General features: G+C 34.8%; 1 protein-coding gene across 1 annotated transcript in view; it reads right to left on the bottom strand.

Moving 5' to 3' along the window:
- The window catches only part of LOC131041127 (nucleolar complex-associated protein 2), an 80,569-nt gene extending 80,296 nt beyond the window's left edge, over window positions 1-273 (bottom strand). The window contains exon 1 of the mRNA XM_057974105.2: window positions 29-273. The gene's annotated coding sequence lies outside the window, so the exon portion shown is untranslated. The remainder of the gene's footprint in view (window positions 1-28) is intronic.
- Between the last annotated feature and the right edge of the window lie 19,881 nt (window positions 274-20,154).

The following is a 20,154-nucleotide window of genomic DNA, read 5'->3' on the forward strand; positions in this document are numbered from 1 at the left end:
AGTTTAGTTTATTTAACCGAAGGCGTACCTTATTTGAAAGGAGCGAGCTGATTTCAACGATCAACGGTTGACAGTATCTTAAAACCGTCAAATGTTCGTCAGTCGTTCGATTTCGCCGTTGCGTTGCTATTTTTCCCTTCGATTTTCCGTTCGCCGTTTGTTATTTTTTTTTTCCCGCTTCGAATACTTAGACGGTGATTAAACATCAGTTCTCAGCAGCGTGCAGCAGAACGAAGGGAAAATGACATACTTTTTTGGTATGCCATAGATTTCTCAAGTCATTCATAATATTAAAGAAAACATGTTCTTACTGCATTTCAAAAGCTCAAATGCCCGAGCTTTTATTGTCAGTAAAAAAGGTTATTAATAATATAAATTATAGGTATTTATAATATTATTTATATATTATAGGTCTATTTTATTAATAATTATAAAATATAAATATATATTTATATATATTGATAATTACTTTATTAGTACTTGTCGTTAGGTTATACTATTGTAATGAAAATTCATTTGTCATATTTAAATGGTTATTAAATAAAATTATTTAGACCAATGAAAACAAAATATTTTCTTTTCTTTATTTTTATTTTATTTTATATATAATATAGATGCATGTTTTTTAACTTTATAATTTACAAAAATTATTTTACTTGTAAATGATTGGCTAGTATTCTTTTGGCTCTTATAGGCAGGTTTTTCGGAAGCACACTCCGTAGAAGATATGAGTATTTAATCTCACCTTAAGCTTCTTCGTATTGATTTTTAGCTTGTTTTGTATCACACTATTTTCATTGTTACAAGAGGTTTTTGGGATAATCTATGTTATTTTTGGGAAAGTTCCACTTTTCTCGATGTCACTCCTCCTTGTTAAGCTTTGTTGTTTGCTTTGTTGTCTGTCATGCATAATCTTTTCCCTTGACTATCGGCGTTTCATTTTCCTATTATCGGAAGCAGCATAATCTCGTTTCCCGGAAGCAGCATTATATCTCTTATTTTGCGGGCAGTTCCATTTTTCTAGATGTCACTCCTCGCCATTACATGCATAATATGTTTGCCTCATAATCGGAGTTTTATTTTGCTATTTAAACTGCTTATTGGAATCGTATTTCATTCAGAAAGCTTCATCGATCTCTGCAAGGAATACAAAATGTAAGCCTTATAGTAGCATTTTCAAACTTATTAACTTTCTCGTAATACTTTCTTCTGCTATTTATCTAAACATTGTTTGGGGTTTGTAGAACTTGTTTTAGGTTTATTCTTAGCTATTGTTTTTATTGCACAGTTGCTTAGGGTTTCTCCAAACCAAATGATGCAGCGGTTCACTTTCTAGCTGTCTTATATCTTGAACTACCCTGTCGCCCTCATTTACTAAGTTGATTTCTCTAACTTCGCCTATTTTTCCTGTTAGTCAATTTATGGGCGACTCTAAGGTAAACTAGTCTACCGAATGCTAAAAAGCATGGCCCAATTGGAACTCGAACTTATGACCTTCCCTGTGGGCATGATGAACACACACCTCAAAAATGCAAATTTAATACGCACAAAGATCTTGCTTGGGTTTCAGATGGTTTCTCGCTATCTTTCAAATGCGATTACACTTAACAACATGCTTGAGTGTTTCATATTATTTCTCATTTTTCATATGGTTTCCTTTTGTCTTTTCAAGACAGTTCTTTTTTACATTTCAAGTTTGTCATAGTCCTACAGGATCATCTTCCAGGCATGAGGTTTTATGTTTGGCTTAATTACATCAAGAATTTCACCCAGCCTCATCTGGGTATGGTCCAATTAGCTTTATGATGGCAATGTGACACCGGAAGCTTGCCTTGAGTCATTTTATATATCCTTTTAACGATTAGTAGAAAATGGCTCCTGGTTGAGATGGAGATAATGTTTAAAATTTCCATGGACTTGCCAGAGACCGAACCAAGAAACTCCTTGTTCAGGTGTTTTACCACTCAACACCCTTTTGCAAATTAATGTCACGAAAACTGTATCTTCATCAACGATGGCAGTGCCTCCACTGCTAAACTGCTTAATTACAGGAATCTGATCACACAAAATGGGCTCCACTTCAATCAATTGCTCTGGTTTCCTGCATTGCTCAATTTTTAAGTTCAATATGAAAAAATTTAAATATAGCAAAAGACCAAATGATGGAAGTACCCTGAAATGCCCATGACGATAGTGGGAGCATCTGTGCCATCATTTATAATGCACCAATTGTGCGAAGTGGTGCGAAGTAATCTCTCCTCTAGCTGAAGCTCCTGCAATATGGATAACCCTTTCACTCTAATGAGGCGTATCAGAGGCAATATTGTTAACCCTACCTACCTGACCCAAATATATGTTTTTTCTCAATTTTAATAGCTAAGCTGCATGAATGAGAAATTATTTAAAAAAATATTCTGAATGGCAGACGTCTCTTCACTCGAGAGTTTCAACCCAGTCGTACTAGTGCAGCTCCTAATGAGGGATTTCCTATCTTAATTAAAATGAGATGTATTTGAGCCATGAATTTTCTTACGAGAAAATGTTGAAAGACTGAGCAATAGCCATTACGATCTTGGTCTAGTCACTGAGAAGGACAAAGTGTTTCCATTGTAAATAATTATAGATAGGACTTGATTCAAGTAATTGCAGTCAAGCGGGCAAAGAATCACCCCACTAGCATGCTCAACCACTCATCAGTCGGCTGAAGCAGAGAATCAACCTACTAGCATTCACAGTTGCCAGTTGCATTCCAAACTATGCCCTTGAACTTGTAAGATGCAAAACCAAACACTGGTAAGGCTATCTTTGAAGAGCCCATTGTTTAAGTGGTTACAAGGTACCATTTTCTCTCCATAACTGATATTCATGATTCCAAGCACAAGGAATTCCTATATGTACCTATCACTATCATACCTAATGATATAGAATTAATATATCCTCGCCACAATAGAAGACAGGGTAGCAGATTAATGACTGCACTTTTCCATCTGAAATTGGCTATTAATACCATTGTCTTAATGACTATTATTCATTGTTCTAGAATACTGACGTTCTTCCTAATGATTTCAATACCTTTAATCCTTGCTTAAATGCTTTTGACAATGACATTCATGCTTATGAGCCCCTTACACTGTATCCTTCTCTTCATTTAATCATTTGCTAAGGCAGTGTCTTTTATGACACTCGTACTCTTGCCATTGTTAAATCACGGACTGCTCACTATGATCTTCTTCTTCTCTTTTGGAATTGCTAACTGAATGAAGTCATTTCATCTCTGTGTTGTCATTCTGAAAGGCTTTTAATGATTGCAAATACACAACTACACCATAATATATTTGCTTTCTTTGTCTCTTTAACTGCTGCTCTAATGAATCTTGATTCTCTCTGTGTATTAAAGCTAAGGTCTAACTTGCTAATAAAGTAGATTACAATATCCCTTTAGAATTTAGGTGGCTTGCTTAATTGTTTAGGTACGAGATCTTTTGCCTTTGTTTTCTCCATGGAATGGAATCGCATGACTTGGAGAAGATTAAGATAGACCTCTAATTAATAGAGAACTTTGGTTGGCATTTGTTTTCTTCTATATTTTTTTTTGTCTTTACCAAAAGACAGAAGCCCTACCCTGGCTGTATAATATTAATGGCATGTAGCAGAAGCCCAACGACAACCAGCAAACATTTTCTGGAGAGTACTCTAAACTTTATTACGTGTCTTATGCCATACAAGAAATAATATACTAGTATATTAAATCTTTACATTTGTGATTTCCACCTTGAGAATACGCGTGGCCACCAAACACCAAGTTTCTTGCATAGTGTTATTATCCATGTGTCATTGTTAACGCACTGCTCGTGACAAGTGATATGCCCTGTAACATTTCTATACTGTCATTAACAATTACATATTTCTAAGCATGTCTTAAAATCAAACATTGACTATATATAGTTACACAAATTATCAAACAAAAAAATAATCTTTTTGTAGTAGTTTAGGTCCCACAAAAACACTCACTCTACCTTAGTTTGTAGTAGTTGGTTGCTCTGAAACTACTTTCGTACCCTCTACCAAGCAGTGCAAATCTGTTTGAATCCTGTAATTTTTGATATTCCAGTAGTCCGTCAATTGAAGCTGCTTCCAAAAGATTCCCCATAAAACAAAAATTTCGCTCTTGAATTCAAAGTTACTTGCAGTATGATGCAGGAGAAATTGAAAGCCATTAACAACGAATCTTTAAATGGAAAGCACAAGATTCAGGAGGGCAAATCCTCTCCAGAACAATCGTCTGTCCACTGATACTCAATGAGGGCAACCAGATTAATCATTCATTTTATTTTTTCTGGTAGCTCAATACCCAAGCATATCAGTAGTTTGGTGTTAAATATTTAGATTAATTAGTTTTATTGATGTTTTTTATAAAAATATTATCATATAGAATTTATTTTATTTTATTAATATACATAAAAAATTAAAAAGTCATGACAATTAAACTTGAACTATGATCTATTAGGAATTATAATTTTTTTTAAATATATATAATTTATCATATATTTATAATATTAAATTAAAAAATCATATTGAAAATTTACTTGATAACAAAATTAATATAAAAAATAATAATAAATCAATTTATTATTATAAAACGTAAGGAGAGTAGGGGTCTTAGCAAAATGGAATACTAAAGATTAGCTCATGATTGAGTTTTTTTTTTTGGAAAAACATCATTTTTCTGAAACTCTTCAAAATTTATACAAGTATATTTGGTCCCCATTACAAGTCACAAACAATAGCTAACGATATTTTAAAACATCTTTTATGCATATTTGTAACATTGATTGTATGGATCTAATTATAAATCATTTTAATATTTTTTAAAATTATTCCTTTACCTAAAATTGCTAGGTATCTTACATCCAATATAGTTTTTCAGGACTATTCAAGCTCTCAAAGCATGGCTAGACTAGTAAGTACAAATGCAATAAGACTTATGCATGGTGAAAATTGTATACAAAATAGCACACCAAATAGCAACAAATGCATTTGATGTAATATCTCTCTTGTATTTATTGTAAACATATGTAGTAAAAACATTTCAAATAACAAAAACATTTTGCATAATTTATTGGTATAAATTAAGTTAAATTAAGTTGTGTACATTCACATTCAACTTCGTTTACATTTTATGATCAAATCACTTATATTGTAAACAATTATTGCTAACAATGCCAATATTCATTTCTCGGGACTCTTCAGCCATCTAATATACAACTCAAATTATTTAAGATTTCAATTACACTCAATTAAAAAATTAACAAAGGCAAGTACTCGCCACTATGTGGCACTTGTTAATATTATATTTTTATAATATATAATAATTATAATTTTTTTTATTATATATTAAATAAATAAATTCACGTATACTATATTAATATAGTTTATTATAATGTAGAGTTATTTGTGTTTATGTCATTTAATTATTTAATATATCTTATATTTATTATTATATTAAAAATTAAAAAATTATATATAATATCTTTTATTCTAATACTTTTTTTTTTTGGCTCGGTAATCTCTTTTGACTGGAGCTATGAACCAGTGGGGCCATAGAGGGGGGCACCCCATCCCCAAGTACATTTATCTTTGAATGATGAGCCATATTTGGTTCTTGAAGTCATCTCACCTTATCACTCCATACATCCTTATCGCTCCAAGCACGCCTTATCTCTCCACTTCCTTATCACTCCAATCAAACCTCCTTATTGCTCCATACACCTCCTTATACCTCCCACTCCTTATCTCTCCACTTGTCGCCTTATCCCCTCACAGCCGCTAACGAGCTCCCCTTATCACTCCACCAATCGCGGCCCCTCCTTATCACTCCATCTATGAGGGTCGGCAGTGCATGTAATCTCGAATCATGGGTCAAGCAGCGATGATTCCATCCAAGTCCAATCCATCTGCGCAGTCGCCAGCGGGGAGTTGACCATTGAACACCATTGTACCAGAAGGCATTAACATCACAGTCTCTACACATGACGTACCAACAAGTTGAGGAGTTTGAGTAGAAGCTCGAACACAAAACCTCTTAAACAAGAGGCTCACAGCTTTATCGTTGTGCTACGGGGTCAACCCCCAATACATGTTTAATTTTTGTTTATGTAATTTAATGATTTAATTTTTATTTTATTTTTTATATATTATTACACATTATACTCACATAATAAATGCAAAAACTAAAAAAATGAACATGAAAAAGAAAAAATATATATTTCACTTATTTTCTCCTCTCAACTACCACTTACTCTAAGTTTAACTGGTCAATCAATTCTATCTATCTCCATCATCAATCAAGCAATCAAATAACTTTGTAATTATCTCAATCTGATATTATAATAATAATATAATGATATGATAATATAATAATAGTAATATATAAATTGTATAAATATTTAATTTAGTGTATTGTTTTTTAGCAATAGAATTTGTAATAGAGTAGATAAAAAAAATTAGCATTATTTTTTTTTTCTTTATGAATAGGCATTTCCATTAAAATTATTTAATAGTACACTATCCAAAAAAAAAAGTAGGGGATGCAAGATCACCCCTCAAGAATCATATAACAATGATAATGATTTATATTTATTTTTTGTTACATCTAATTGTAATTGTTTTAATATATGAAATTTGCATATTCATGTCAATTTTCATTTTTGTTTTGTATTTATTTAGAGATAATGTCTTGATATGTTTATATCATGCAAACTAAAGCTCCTTCTCTCATCTTATTACTCTTCCATTAACATGCATTTACACATCCTTTATCCATGCTTCATACATATTTACCCACACTCCCAATATTTCTCATTTGTTGTAGTCTCTCAAACTAAAATATTTGATAATATTGACAATAACCTAGTACTCGTGCACAAATTTCAATACTTTATTATCGTGGAGATCCTAAAATGAGCAAGGTGAGTTTATATGATGGCTAGAATGTGAACGATATTTAAATATATTTCACTTATTGGTGATGGATCACATAGCTAAGGTGCATACAATGACAAAATATGAAGGATGGTATGCCTGGCAATAATGCCTTCTAATTTTACCAATAGTTACAACAACAATATCTATATCAATATAGCAAAGAACTACTGAAGTTTCATGATGAAACAATAATTTACTAAAATATCTTAATAAGCTAGTATAGTAGTAAAAATTAACTCACTATTAATGAACACTACTAAAATAGTGTTATTCATTATTACTTGTAGCGTTGTAAATTGTACATCTCTAATTAAGGTTGTTTAATTCCATGCTTAGGTTAGCACCTGCCTTAGTGTGTCCCATTGCATTTTGCATTTTTCAAAGTTCTTTTAAGTATTTAATTAATTAATTAATTAAATTAAATCTAATGTCCTCTCTCATCAATTCACATATTATAAAATTGGGCCCTTAACCCTAAGCGCACCCCTTTTTATTTTATTTTAATTAATCCTAATAAAGTCATATTTCTCATCTTCAAGGCACATTTTCACATGTCTAAATACCTTGTATTGACCTACCGTGTTGGATTTGACTTTATAATCACCATATCTTGTGTCCCTAGAAATTTGGAAAAAAGTCAGCCGGACCATAATGGACTTTTTCTCCCCAAATTTTGAAAGCTTAATTTGATGGTATTATAATGTTTAATTCCCCCTTTGTGTCAATTTTCATCAATTCTAAGTCGGCCTATTACCAAAATTAAAGTTAGGGTTTCATATATATAACCTTTTTTTCCCTCATTTGAGGTTCCATTCTCTAGCAATTGAAGGAGATCCTTTTGTGAAGTGAAAGTACAGGTTTATATGAAGTCTTCAATCAACAAATTCATCATTGATCAAGTCTTCATCAATCATGGATGCTTAGGAGATGTTGAAGAATAATAAGGAGATCACTGACTGTTGATTGGATTGTACCTCTCCCTTAGGGTTTGGTATAGTTTCTTGTTATTTTCATATCTCTAGATTTACATTATTAATTTATATCTATATTTGCATTTGTGATTTGAAGCACTGCATTCACATTCATTTAGGGTTTTTACTCCAAACATAGGGTAGAACTCTAGTTCGCATTTTTGCTCATAGGAATCTTACAAACACATGAGGTTCTAGGGCACACACACTTTTCAATATTACATTGGCTATTTGTGGAGGTGGAAAACACCAAAACAAGGGGTTTGACTAAGGCAAAGCCCTATATAGTTGCATACACACCATTTTTCAAATTGCAGGTGTAGGTACATGTTTCCGTCTAAGCTGCAAGTTTCTGAGAAGTCTCAATCAACAAGCACATATCCAAATCCAGAATCAGGACCCATACCTCTACGACCAAAGTGCTCAGTGCCATGGTCCCCCTCAACTAGTTGTAGACTTTGGCAGTTAAGATCTAGAACACCTCAATTTGTAGATTTTCAATTTCTGCCATAGTACAGTAACAAGGACCAGAGCGCCCAGTGCTCCTGTCCAGCTCAATTAGGCTCAAATTTCAGTTTTAGGTGCACATCAAAATTCCCCTCTCAGATTTATACTTTGTGTCTCAGTTGTATTTTTATATCAGTCTATTATTTGTTGTTATTCTAGCTATTCTCATTACTCCTACTAGCTTAGTTTGTTTGCATCTTTCATTTGATTTATTCCTCTTTCATATCAACAAAGGAATATAAACCTTGAAAGTATTCCTTGACTCTCTTCTATAAGAGAAATTCAAAGTGAATCACTTCCTTAAGCTCTTTTGTATTACAATGTATGAATGAGAGTGGGATTAGGTCCTAGTTTACCTGATTCCATTTGCATCCATCACATTACCTAGCATCAAAGTATGAATGATACATTACAAATGATGAACATCAAATAAACTTGGAATTATATAAATTGGTTAAGATTAGACAAAAAACCCAATTGCAATGGTACAAACTAATAATAATAAACCAAATTGTTGTTCTATAGACTACATGTTGTAATTCTACAAAATGCAACAAATAATCATAGACAAACTATTTGAAAAATTCTATATATTCCTATTAGCAATTCCAATATTGTTAATGAAAAACAACAAGCCGATTATGACCTTCTAGTAGATGTACAACCACCCAAGATGGTACAACAATCGTAAAAAAATGCTTAAGATATAGTTAACAGTAATATTGTATCAATAATGGTATCATTGCAGTTGATTGATGTGACATGAACATTAAGATTATATTAACAATAACAATAATGAGAATGATATACTTTGGATGAAATTCTTGAAGGTTAATACTCAAAAATAGAGAGGAACATCAATACTTTCTTTGATATTTTCAAATATGATATAGTAGTTGTGCCAACATACAAAAAAATAACAAACCTTTGTCCTACTTACCAAGTTGAAATCACACCACATAACAAATCACACTAAAAAAATCAAAATCTTCAAATAAACCTTTAGCGATATAATGAAGCACTATAGGAATATGGAAAGTATTATAGCTACATGGAAAGTATTATAGCTACAATACATATATTATTATAGTAATAATACGAATTGTAATAGTGAACTTCAAATATTGAAAATCTACATTAACATTCATGAAAATAGATCTCCTTTAGACTTTTAGCTCAAATCAAACCTCTCCATGAAACCAATATAAATGAACTAGAGGCTTTTTATTCTTCAAATCTCTAATGCCAAAAGGGTTTTCATCCTATGACAAAACAGATGAACACAAGTGCTCAATCTTTAAAAAAAAGGTTTGATAGCAAGTGACAATGGATTATCCATCTTCTATGCCCAACTCCTCCAATTATAGACTCTCTAAGAGAAAATAATTAAATATTATATTATTTTCCTTTTTTTCCTCCAAAACTTTTTTTTTAGGAAGTGTCTAAAAAGACCTTAAAAAAAAAATCCCTCTAACTTAGTGACACTTTATTGAACCTATTTTAAATATCTTTTAATTCATCCTTTTATAGACTAGTATCAAAAATTGACTAGGACAACTAAAGTTATTTTTTAAAAACATTTTTCTTATTATTTTTGCACTTGATTATCTTCAGCTAAAAGAGGGGACATGAAATTTGTCATTCTTATTTATACACCTAGTTGATTTCAATGGTCAAAAGATAGTTGTTTGTTGTTTTTCTCGTAACTTTTGAAATAAGATTTAGGATTACAACTTCTCATATGAATTGGAAGCATAAATGGAATCTAAACTAGGTTGCTCTAAAAATTTAGTAGATTGAACTCACATGTAGAAAATTGATCCTAGTGCCACGTTAGTTTCATCCTTCTTCATTAAGTATAGAGTTGAGTCAATTTGTCCTTCACATTTAGTTTTTACAATTAACATTTAGTGTTTTACTATTCTTGATATCCATGCCCACAACTTCTTATTTAGAAAGGGGTGAGCGACAACCAAAGGAGCCTATTATCATAATCAATTTAGATTGACTTATGTGTTTATTATCCATACTAATTAATCTTCAAGGTAACACATTTAGGGGAATTTTATTTTCCTTTACATTTTTTGAACTCATACATGTGCACAACTCCTAGGGTTTGACATTAGAGATATAGCTTCATTGGTTGTAAGGTAGACCCGGTATTATTATGATTTTATCATTCATTTTTTTATATCATAGGTTTGGATTCACTCATGCTTATTATACCTTGATTAGGATTTTGATTTGACATGGTGATATACATCTTTTACCTTGAATTATATTCTTAATGGACAGTCTTATCAAGTATGGTTCCTTTATATCTTGTTTATTGATTGATATGCATGCTTTCATTTCAAATTTTTATAGGCTCGTCTTTCAATATACATATAATGATTTTATACTTGAATTCTTATGGCACGTGATTATTTTAAGGACAAGGATATATCTTTTGTAGATATGTTATTTTATTATGTCTCATCTTTTGTCTCCTCCGCGGAGTTGATTGGTACTAATCCATGCTTGGTACATACACTTATTTTATTTATCTTTGAGTGTAATAATGATCATATTAATGGTGATAGCGATGAGTGCATATTGTATATGGTGAAAATATGATGATGATAAACCTATTGTAAAACCATAAAGATCCAACCAAAAACAATCTTAGTCCTACAATGAAAGATCCACCATACACCAATAGAGATACCTAAGATCACGCAAATGCACAAAATAAAACAATATTACCATTCACATGTCAAGTAGGGTTTCAATCTCTATTGTCTCCTATCTCCATTGATCTTGTTTGATATATTTGCTCTCAGATTTTATGTGTGCACAAGAGCTCAACAAAGAACGGATTGTGGTTGATAGCTTGATCGCAAGAAGGCTTGATTGAATAAGATTGATTAGGGTTAGGAAAGGAAGAGGGCATCCTCTTATATAGAGGACACTGTAGGAAATGGAAGGATAAGATTAAGAGGTGTAAAGATAAATGGTCGGCTAGAATTAAAAGGGTAGGTAGAGAAAATAATAAAATAATGATAGGGTAGGTGGTGTAGGAATTAAGAGATGGATGACATTTGTCATGGGTAGAAAAGGCTAATGAATTAATTAAAGAAACAAAGATATATTTAATTAATAGAAGAAGTGGGACCAATTAAATAAATAAAGATTTATTTAATTAATAGAAGACTTAGGGTAAAACAATTAAATAAATAAAAATATTTATTTAATTAAGAAGGACAATTTTAGGTGTCTACATTTTGCCCCTCTTTGAGACAATGCATCTTGTTGCATGGGATCAAATAAGATAAAATAAAATGATACCAAGTTGCCCCAAGACGAGAAGGATATGCCCCCTCGAGAGATTGGATGAAAAGAGTGAAAAGGGGTTGCAGACAATCTCTCGATAAGAGAGAAAAGCTAGAAAGGACGGACGAGATATAGATTGACATGAGAAAAGAAAGACGATCAGGAGAGACTAATGCGAAGCAACCTATATGTACAGGCCACAAGGAAAACATCCTCATTTGCATCCACACACTTAAGAGATCAGAGTGCATAGAGAACTTAGAGAGCAGTGAGCTGAGCAGGAGATATGGCAGATAGACTACACAGGTTCGATCGTGTCCGCCGATTCCAGAGGCTAGGCGACATGGGTGAGTTGGTAAGTACATCAAACTCATCTTGTACAATTTTGCATTCATTGTTGCATTTAATGCATTTTAAGCTAGTTTTGCAAAAATGTGGAAGCGACATTTAGGGTAGAAATGCATATGTGTTGGGTTTGCACGCGTTTGTGTTAGGTTTGCACGCGTTTGTGTTAGGTTTGCATGTGTTTGTGTTAGGTTTGCATGCGTTTGTGTTAGGTTTGCACGCGTCTGTGACAAACAGTCACGTATAGGTAGGTTTTGGTCGCGTCTAGGAATGTAATCGCATCTAGGTATAGAAATGGGTGCATCTGTGATGAACATGCACATCTGCGTCAACAAAGTGCGTATAGGTAGAGAAGCCCCGCATATGTGGTGAACAGGCGCATCTAGGTTGCAAAAGTGTGTTTAGGGTAGCTAAAACCGCTTCTGCATAACAAAAACCCATCTATGTTTGATTAGGCAAGAATCGACAGTTCTGTGATGAACATACGTTGTCAATTGGATAAGCTGCTAAGAGGATACACTCAAACAGGTTCCCTAGGGAGACAAACTGAAGGATAGGCTAAAATTGACAAATTTGTGATAAACATATGTTGCCAATTGGATAAGCTATTGAGAGGATTCACTCAACAAATGCCCTAAAATAGGTAGGTTTACTAAGCTGAGTATAGGATAATTCATCGAATTGATAAAATCTGGTGAGTGCTCTAGCAAAACAAGGATCAAGTGCAATGTGTGAAACATATACACTTAGATAGGATGCAACGCCCTATGATAAACATAAGCACTAAGATAGAAGTAGCAATATGTGATGAACATGAGTACCACTAGGATTGACACGATTGATTTGATTGGATGCAAGAGTACTTACCCTAGATTGAGTCTAGAGAGTGATTCCCTATGACTCAGAGATTACGTGCAGAGTTGACCTTGGAGGAGCATGCTGCTATTGAGGGTATGGGTTTGAGACACGTCCTATACATGCTAGAGATTAGGATGAACACTAGATTGTTGACTGCTCTTGCAGAGAGATGGCACTCTAAGACATGCACGTTTCATTTGTCGACTGGAGAGATGTTTGTCACATTAGAGGATGCATACAGGATATTGCAGGTTCTAATCCATGGGGATCTTGTAGTTTATGATAGAGAGGGAGACATATGCATTGTGACAAGTCTTTGCAGACCCAGAGTTGGAGCTGAGACTAGCACACTTGAGTTGGGATGTTATGCATTCCAGCGGACAGAGGCTATCAATGGTGGTAGGAGGGATGAGGAGGAGGATGAGCTAGTCCTGTCGCGAGAGCTCACAATAGGACGAGCCAATGAGATCAAAGATCTCGAGAGGGTCATGACTCGATCGAGGCGACAACTAGATGATATGCAGCGAGAGAGAGAGAGAGACGAGGCCATATAGAGATATATGACCACGAAGGAGACCATACGGGTTGCGAGGGCTATAGTTGCAGGTGATACTGCATCAGGTTTTGTTTTTTGCCTCCAAGAAAGCAATGAGATAGGCTACTGGAGGAACCTCTACTATGCAGTAGTACTGCCAAAGCTGTGGGCAAGGAGCTACAAGAGAGCTTCACTCTCTACGACTACAGGGAGAGATAGGAGAGCAGCATCTAGTGGCAGGGTCATGGGTCCACCCACACCACTAGGGGGACGAGGGGACAATGAGGAGATCCAGGGGCTAGATCTTCAAGAGCTTAGATTCCTTCGAGGCCTACTGGCTCTAAGGGAGGGTATTCATCATAGCTCTCTTGGATCCATTTTGTATCAGTTTTTGTATGATGATATAGACACCTATGGGTGATTTTGTAGCCATATAAGATTTTTTACATCATTGTATCATGACACTTTATTATTTTGATATATATATGACATGACTCATTCCTTGCGGCAGTTATATGCATGTGTTCCTGTGTGATCTATGTGATGTTCTTACATGATGCATGTAACTATTATGAAAATGCAATCTTATGTATGCACGTGTTATTATGATGCTTATGATGATTATGATATGTGGATGCATATATGTACATGATGAGATGCGTTATTAGTTTTGTTCTTTTTTATGTTTTTTATGATGCAAATGTATGCAGGATGTGATGCTATTTGTAATATCTACATGTATGCCTGAAATGAGATATGCTAACATGTTATGATGCAGAAATGCAAATCTTTTTGGCACGTCATTATACTCAGTCATGTAATAGCGGGCTACACGGACTTATGAAAGGACGATGGAGGACAATCAAGAAAGGAGGATGGAAGGTAGAAGATATGGAAGTGAAAGAGCTTCTTGTGTGTTTATCATCATTAAGCTTTATTATGGCAAATAGGTTATGACAATCTAGGTATAGGTTCAACCAAGAAAGTCATTGTACCCATTTGCATGGAGATCAAACAATCATGAACAAGGAATGCCCCAGTTCATACTAGACTCGCAACGTCCTCATATCCTTGGACAAGCCATAGCATTACTAAGAGACAATCCGCAGGCAGCAAAATAGGTGAATATATCATGTCCTTGCCTTTCTAGTCAAAGACATCCAGGAGATAGAATCTCTAATCAGATACATCCCAAAAAATCTAAAAGACATGTCACCAAAAAGATAAAATCAAAAGAAAACTAGGACTTGATAGCAACATACAATGAAATCCTCAAGTTATTTGTGTTTCTTGCCACATAGTTTAACATGTTTGATTTGGTCACAATGTTGTTATCCTGATAAAGGATAGAGTATGTTGAAAACCATGTTGTTGCCAAAGTCTATTGAAGGATTTGATTTGTTGAAATCCCTTTTTTGCTTGTGTCTCATCTAAAACTGATTGAATCCATGAAACTGATACTTTATTGCGAATAAGAACGGAGCTTTATTGCAGATTGGCAATGCAAGTGATCTTTTATTGCGGATTGTGTGCAAAAAGGAGGAATGAAAAGATGTTGCTCCTCAAAACATGTGATGCTCAAGGTACCACTTCCATCACTAGATTGAGAATTTTGCCTCAGTTGTAGATTGGACCTGATTTATTATGGAAGGAAAGGGTGAAAAGGGAGATTTTATTATGAATGGCTAACCAACCTTAGGTAGATCAATAACAAGTCATGATGGGAATGGGTAAATTTATTATGAATGGATAGGATGTGAGTGTGTGCAAGGTGAAAGGATGAGATTGAATCCTAAAGGAGGGAGGAGCAATGTCTCTACACATGGCGTCAGTAACCCAGTTTTCACCATGGTACTTGCCTAGGGCGCCACCGAAGTGATTTTCACCATTGGATGAATTTATTTCTCTTTACTTTTTATTTTTTTTATTTTTTTTTTGTGTTACAAGGCGCCTGTTTGCTAGGTTTTCACCAAGTAACGATTTTTCTATTTTTATGATTTTTTTGTATTTTTGATATTTTTTAATATTTTTTTGTATTTTTGACAATGGGATATTCTGAAAAACTGTGTAAAACATACGAAGGTGCATGTTGTTGATTGGATCTTCCAAAGGTTCTCCATCTGGTGTTGAGAGCTAATATGCACTTGATCCATAGACTATTGTGATGACAAAAGGACCAAGCCGATTTGGTTCAAACTTGCCCTTCTTCTCTCTATCTTGCTGATTTTTAGGATTTTCTCTGAGAACTAAGTCACCCACCTCAAATGTGCGAGTCCTTACCTTATGATTGTATCTGCGACTCATTCGTTGTTGATATGCTTTGAGATGATTAAAAGCAGTTTGTCTACACTCATCCAATAATTCCATATCTAGTAAGCAAGAGACCCTGTGATCTTCATCATTGATTAGATTGTGCAAAGAGACTCTTAGGGATGGTAACTCAACCTCAATTGGCAAGATAGCTTCGACACCATAGAGAATTGAATAAGGTATATATCCAGTAGGTGTACGAACACTTGTGCGGTAGGCCCAAAGTGCGGGGTTAAGTTGGATATGCTAGTTATGACCAACGTCATCAACTGTCTTTTTAAGGATTTTGAGAATGGTTTTATTAGATGCCTCAACTTTACCATTACCTCGGGGGTAGTATGGGGTGGAAAAGCGATGATGGATATGAAAATGATCACAAAGATCATGAACATCCTGGTTCTTGAAAGGATGCCCATTATCTATGACAATGGAAAGGGGAACACCATAGTGACAAATGATATAATAAAGGATTAAAGTTGCAATCTACTTTTCGGTGACTTGGGTGAGAGGAACGACTTCAATCCATTTTGCAAAATATTCTGCATGGCTGTGATAATGAATTTATGGCCATTAGAAGGAAGATGAATCTTACTTATGAGGTCGAATCCCCACTGGCAAAAGGGCCATGGAGTGGCAATTGGCTGGAATTCCTATGTTGGTGCATGAATAAGGTCTCCATGAATCTAACATTGCTTACATTTTTTGACAAACTGATATGAGTCTTTTTCCATAGTAGGCTAGTAGTATCCAGCCCTCATCAATTTCTTGGCTAAGGTTGGACCACTAGAGTGAGCACCATATATACCTTCATGAACCTCACGTAACACAATTTGAGCTTCGTCACTCTCTAAGCATCTAAGAAGAGTACCATCTAGACCTCGACGATAAAGGGTATCGGCTAGAATGACATATCAGGAGGATTCACGAATGAATGTACGACATTGATTGTTGGAAAGATCAGGTGGAAGGATATTGTCATGGAGGTAAGTGAAAATGGGACCGTACCAAGGGGAATCATGACCAACAACGCATATCATCTCAATAGGAGTAATTTCATATGAGGGAACCAAATGATTATCCACCAAGAACTCATAGCGGATCTCATTTTGAGGCATATCGATTAATGAAGCTATGGTAGCCATGGTATCTACAACTCAATTGTTATCCCTTGAAATTTTCTCAAAGACTATCTGCGTGAAATATTGCTTGAAGTCATCCACCATTTTCTTGTAAGGCATTAACTTTTCATCTTTAGTTTGATAATCATCATTTGCTTGATGAATTACCAGTTGAGAGTCCCCAAAAGCATGAAGTTCCTAGATCTTCCACTGAACTACAAGTAGTAGTTCTGTTGTTAACGCTTTGTATTCTACTATGTTTTTGGTGCAAGGGAAGGACAATTAGTATGATTTAGGAATGGAGTCCCCTTGAGGTGTGATAAAGGGGATACCAGCTCCTGCGCCATGTTGTGTGTATGAACCATCAAAGTATAATTGCCAAGGTTTTGTCTTTGTCACTGTGAGAATGGATTCATCTAAGAATTCACAGATAATAGGAGTGTCATCAATCATAGGTGCATCTACCAGTTTATCTGCAATAGCTTGTCCTTTAATTGCTTTTTTATCCACATATTCGATGTCAAAATCACTCATAATCATAACCCATTTAGCTAATCTACCAGTGAGTGTTGCCCTATTAAAAAGATATTTTAGTGGATCCATCCTCGCGACAAGCTTTCTCTTATGAGTTAGCATGTAATGTCATAATTTTTGCGAGGAAAAACCACAACAAGACATGCACGCTCAATTGGTGTGTAGTTAAGCTCATAACCAACCAATGTACGATTGATATAGTATACTTCTCTTTCTTTGCCTTCATTATCCTGTTGCGCCAAGAGTGCCCCCAATGTTGTTTGTTTAGCTAATATGTATAATAGTAGGGCTTTTCCTGGAATAGGTGGTGTAATATGGTGAAAAATGATGAGGGGAGATCAAGTGGAAAGCTTTACTCCCCTCAAAAGAGGAATGAAAGTTTCACAAAGGATTCCCTTCAATTTTTTCACACATTACATTCAAAAGAGGGGTTGAATTCACTAGATCCAATCCCCAATGGTAAGAGATTGAATACTAAGTGAATTGCAATAAATTTGCAAAGTATTGGGAAAGTAAATTAACCCTCTTTTGTAATAGACTAGCTGAATTAAGCAAATTGAGACTAAGTGCAGAAATGACAAAGAAACGATTATATCTTGAGATAGAGATGTGGGATGAAGTTGTGCACCTAGAATTAGCAGTAGAATGTCGAGATGAAATTTCCTTGCAAATCTGAGAAAAATTTGCAGGGAATGTGCATAAGTTATGCACGGTCCTCCAAAAAATCTGCGCGTTGAAAATGGTTTTTCCATATTTGAAAATGATGCCTAAACCTACAATTACAACAGCAGACCTACAACCTACACACAAAAAAGAGAGGAAAATGTTGTTGGGATTGGGGGTTTGCCTTCAAGTCAAACCCCATTTTGGAATTAACCAAGTGGTTGTAAAATGCTGCAAGTAAATGAAAGGAAATGTCTGAAGTAGAATCCACCTCAAGAAGGGGATGTAATTGAAATGTCGATACCTTTGTAGATGAATTTGCTTGAATGGGTATGTGAAATAGGATGTCTTGAATGTTGATAGAAATCTCCTCTTCAATGGTTGAATCCTTGTCTTGAATGCAACACCTAGCCTTGAAAGGATACTTGAAATGCTCAATGCTTGAATGAATGCTTGAATGTTTGATGATAATAATGGAGACCTCTCATTTGTTCGCCTTACTTCCACTTATGCAAATAGGAGGGGAAGTGCTCCTTATATACTTGTCAATTAGGGGTGTTTAGATAATTTCCTGTCTTAGGCCGACATAGGAAAAATTTTCCCGCTCAACAATTGACAAGCCCGATGCAAGGGAGGACCAAAGGGGTCCAAAATAGGGCTAGGAGAAGGGCGCCACGCCCCTGTCTTGCCCTAATTTAGGACAGGCAGTGTAGAATGATGAAAAATGCAAGTTATTGATGTCTTGAGCATGTTTTGGGTCTTCGATCAGGCTTAGGGATTCGTTCGCTAAAGCAAAGACCCAAATGTAGTCGAAAATTGCAAGGGTCGCAATTTTATGACGCTACAAGTGGCATCAATATTGGTGGAATCAAAAGATAGTCCTCGAGAGTTTGAAAAGCCTATTGACACTTATCATCCCATTTCAACTTGATATTCTTATGAAGGAGATGCTGAAAAGGATGACATTTATCTCCAAGTTGTGCGATGAATCTGCATATCGATTGAAGTCTTCCTCGTAGAGACCAAAGTTGACTGATATTATTTGGTGGTGGCATCTCTAATATATCTTTGACTTTGGCTGGATCTTCTTCTATTCCTCTTTGTGAGACAATGTATCCAAGGAATTTCCCGAAAGTCACCCCGAAGACACACTTCTTAGGATTTAGCTTGACTTTGTATTTTTCCAAACGTTCAAAAACCACTGATAGGATATCTAGATGTGTTGCTCTTGTTATCGACTTTCCTAGGAGATCATCAACATAATCTTCCACAATGAGGTGCATGAGCTCGTGAAACATTATCATCATTGCTCTTTGATATGTAGCACCTGCATTCTTTAATCTAAAAGGCATGACATTCCAGCAGGAAGTACCCCAAGGAAAAGTAAATGTCATTTTGTGCTGGTCTTTAGGTGCTATTTTGATTTGGTTATACCCAGATAATTCATCCATCAATGATAACATTGCGCAACCAGCTGTAAGATCCACTATCAAATCAATATTCGGTAGCAAAAAACCATCTTTATTACAAGCTTTATTGATATCTTTGAAATTTGTACATATACTAATGTTGTGATCTATTCAAGGTAGTCAATTGGTCTAATGAATCCCACATCCAATAATTTATCCACTTCTACCTTGACTAATAATGCCACCTGCGGATGCATCTTTCTCAATTTCTGTTTTATAGGCTTAGCTCCTGAGTAACTGTCAAATGATGCATTACTAAATTAGAGTCCAATCTAGGCATATCTACATATGACCATGCAAAATTGATTTGTCGTTGTGTGAAGAAACTTATGAACTTTGGTCGTCCTTTTTCTGTCAAAGATTGTGTTAAAAATATGTTGTGTGGAATCTCTTTCGCGTCAATCTTTGTCTTGATATTCTCTTCCACCAGCATTGATTATTTCTCTTCATATGATGTCATAGGGAGAGTGTCAAACCTTCCATCCTCGGGCACCTTAGAGAGGTTTTCACCCTCAGATATGTCCTTTCCTTTTACTTTTTTAGAGTCA

Source organism: Cryptomeria japonica, chromosome 5, assembly GCF_030272615.1.
Source record: "Cryptomeria japonica chromosome 5, Sugi_1.0, whole genome shotgun sequence".
Classification (NCBI taxonomy): domain Eukaryota; kingdom Viridiplantae; phylum Streptophyta; class Pinopsida; order Cupressales; family Cupressaceae; genus Cryptomeria; species Cryptomeria japonica.